This window comes from Osmia bicornis, unplaced genomic scaffold (assembly GCF_907164935.1).
Source record: "Osmia bicornis bicornis unplaced genomic scaffold, iOsmBic2.1, whole genome shotgun sequence".
Classification (NCBI taxonomy): domain Eukaryota; kingdom Metazoa; phylum Arthropoda; class Insecta; order Hymenoptera; family Megachilidae; genus Osmia; species Osmia bicornis.
In genome coordinates this window covers 608,441-611,610 of record NW_025791318.1, presented here as the reverse complement: position 1 = coordinate 611,610, position 3,170 = coordinate 608,441, and the positions used below count along the sequence as shown (strand labels likewise).

At 43.2% G+C, this 3,170-nt stretch overlaps 1 long non-coding RNA gene across 1 annotated transcript; it reads right to left on the bottom strand.

Moving 5' to 3' along the window:
* Positions 1-281: 281 nt before the first annotated feature.
* LOC123988965 lies at positions 282-1,010 on the bottom strand. The gene is made up of 4 exons (XR_006830343.1): positions 882-1,010; positions 711-786; positions 389-609; positions 282-321 (listed from the first exon to the last, which is right to left on the bottom strand). It is a non-coding gene; the product is annotated as an uncharacterized LOC123988965 (long non-coding RNA).
* Between the last annotated feature and the right edge of the window lie 2,160 nt (positions 1,011-3,170).

Here is a 3,170-nt window from a genome sequence, read left to right as displayed (position 1 = left end):
AGTAATGGAAATATATTAAATTTTCCTAAAATATAATAAATATATATATCAATAATAATATACAATAACATGCAATCGAAAATCACGTTCTCCACTCCTCTGGTGCAGTCAGGTTTAACTATAACAACAAAATTATATAATATTATACATACACTTCGTGTAAAAAGTATATTATATATGCTTAGTGTATTAATACCATGTTAATGGTTTTATACATATATTGTATATGTAAACTGAACACTTATAATTTTCCTCTTTTTCTTCTTTTCATTTGCATGCAGGTGTCTTGTTGCTCTATTTTAATAGAGGTAGTCTCTGACACTGTAATAAATATTTTCATTAACAATTATTTACATATGCTATAAAAAGTATACATAAGAGTAATTACCAAGTAAGTTCAGTGTTGGAACTGCTGATGTTGTTAATCTTTTCCTCATGAAGTATTTTTCTTTAAAGTAGCTACTACAGATCACTCAGAATTTCTTTGGGTTGTCACATACTTCCATCCACTGTGCCATCCTCTTCTTATCCTTTCTCTCTAAGGGGAAGGAGAACATCCTGCTATTTTCGTTAATACACCCTCTGATGATGCATAGTTTCTTCCTCTTTCTTTAAAGATACATTTTAATAATTAAAATTAAATATATTACTAAAATAGCAATGTAAACAGTTATGTTTTCAGTAACAATTTTAAAACATTCTGTACTTACTTAATTTCTAGCTTCTCCTCCTGTTACTGCATCTCATCAGCAGAAGTTATTGACAAACCTAAACACCTAGAAAAAACTTTAAAAATATCTTTTTCAATAATCATAATAGTCATAATAATAATAGCAATAGTAATAATAATAGTAATAATTATAATAACGGAATTCACGAACCTGGAAATTCAATCACCTACGCTGCCACCATCACACCATGTGCAACCATGTGCGCCATATTTCTTTTGTCTCTTTAAATTTTGAAACAATTGAAAAACGCGGCGACAAATTTCGCGGGAACATGACGTCACGATATCTTTAGTTGTGTGTTAAAATCAGTGATACAAGTATGCATGTAGAGAAGTGACATCAGCGCCTCCTGGTAGTGAGGCGTAAACCTAAAATTTGCATCAAAATCACAAGAGTGGAGCTTGGAGGGCCTGCATCGAGCAGTGCGAATCTCCCTGGGCAGCGCCTGTGGTTCTGGTACCGAAGCGAGACGGAGGAACCCGGGTATGCATTGACTACAGAAAACTCAACGCGATTACGGTGACGGACACCTATCCTCTACCCCGCATAGACGACCTTTTGCACACAGCAAAGGGCATCCAAAGAATGACTACCTTGGACCTACGATTAGGTTATTGGCAGATTCCGATACGACCGGAAGACCAGGAAAAAACGGCGTTCATCACACCGATGGGACTATACCTCTTTAAAAAGATGCCTTTCGGGTTAAAGAATGCCCCGGCGACTTTCCAGAGGCTTATGAACCAATTCAGGAGCGGACTCGGAGATCGAAGAATAGTAGTGTATTTGGACGATATATATTCTTTCAGAGAACTTCCAGGATCACTTAAGCGATTTAGCCGCCGTATTTGACCGTCTACGGGCATTCGAGCTGAAACTAAAACGAGAGAAATGCCACTTCGCCTGCAGTCAAATCAAGTACCTGGGTCACATTCTAACGCCAGACGGAATCCAACCCGATCTAGAGAAAATCACGGCCCTCTCGGAGCGAAGACCGCCCCGAAACATTAAACAACTCCTCAGCTTCGTGCAAGCGTGTTCATGGTTTCGACGCTTTATTCCAAACTTCGCCTCAACCACGGAGCCTCTCACACGCCTCACGAAGAAGAATACGGCGTGGACATGGGGAAAGGAGCAGGATGATGCGTTTACGAGTCTTACGAAGAAGTTGACAAGTACGCCCATATTGAAACCGGCTGATGAAACCAAACCGTTTATCATCCGTACAGACGCCAGTGCCTACGCTCTAGGGGGAGGAAGGACGAGAAAATCTGGTAGAGTATGCAAGCCGACTGCTCACCAAGGCCGAACGAAATTACTCGACCACCGAACGGGAGGCGCTTGCAGTAATCTGGGCTTTGGATAAATTCCTAGGATACATCGATGGAACCGAGGTCACCGGTTCATCACTGACCATCCACCACTTCGCTGGCTGATGACATTACGTACTCCAAGTGGGCGTTTAGCTCGATGGGCACTGTTGTTGCAACAGTACCATCTCAAAATCCAGTATGCACGGGACGCTCTAACGTTCTAGCCGACTTCTTATCTCGACCACCGCAGGACGAGGACCAAGAAGATGCAGTCCAAGAATTCGGAATCGTCAGCATCGACTTCTCGACTAGGTCCGAAGCGGATATACGAGACAACCAACTGAGTGATGAGACACTCAGGAGAATTATAACGAGCTTCGAAGATGCGCAGAAGGATGAGGATTTTGTACAATGGGTAAATAAGGGATATTTACTATCCAACGGAATTCTTTACCGCTTCGCCCCGCACTCAGATTCCGAACAAGCTCAGTTAGTAGTTCCAGCACACGAAAGAAAGAAGATCCTACAGAAATACCACGGCGATCCCACGGCTGGACACTATGGTGCCGATCGAACCTATCAACGGCTCTGCGCATGGTACTATTGGCCGGAAATGCGCCGTGATATCATTCGCCACGTGAGAAATTGTCTCGAGTGTCAGCGGTACAAAGTGAGCAACCTCAAACCAGCCGGATTATTACAGACACCAGCGATGCAGCGACGTTTCGAGAGCATTGCTGTCGACCTGTTCGGTCCTCTTCCGCCTACGACCCATGGAATGCGCTGGATTCTCGTCGTAGAAGATACCGCCAGTCGCTGGGTAGAATTATTCGCCCTACCATTGGCCTCAGCAGAAGAATGTGCCAAAATTAATTTTAGATGTTTTCCTCCGCTACAGGATGCCTAGGCAACTACTGAGCGACAACGACACCCAATTCGTCAGCGGAGTTATGCAACAAACACTCCACTGCCTAGGAATCGAATCTAGGTTCACTCTGGTCTACCACCCCGAGGCTAACCCTGTAGAACGGAAAAACAGAGACCTCAAGACACAGCTTGCTATCCTAGTTGGAGACAAGCACAACACCTGGGATACAAAACTCCCTGCTATCAGGTTCGCGATGAA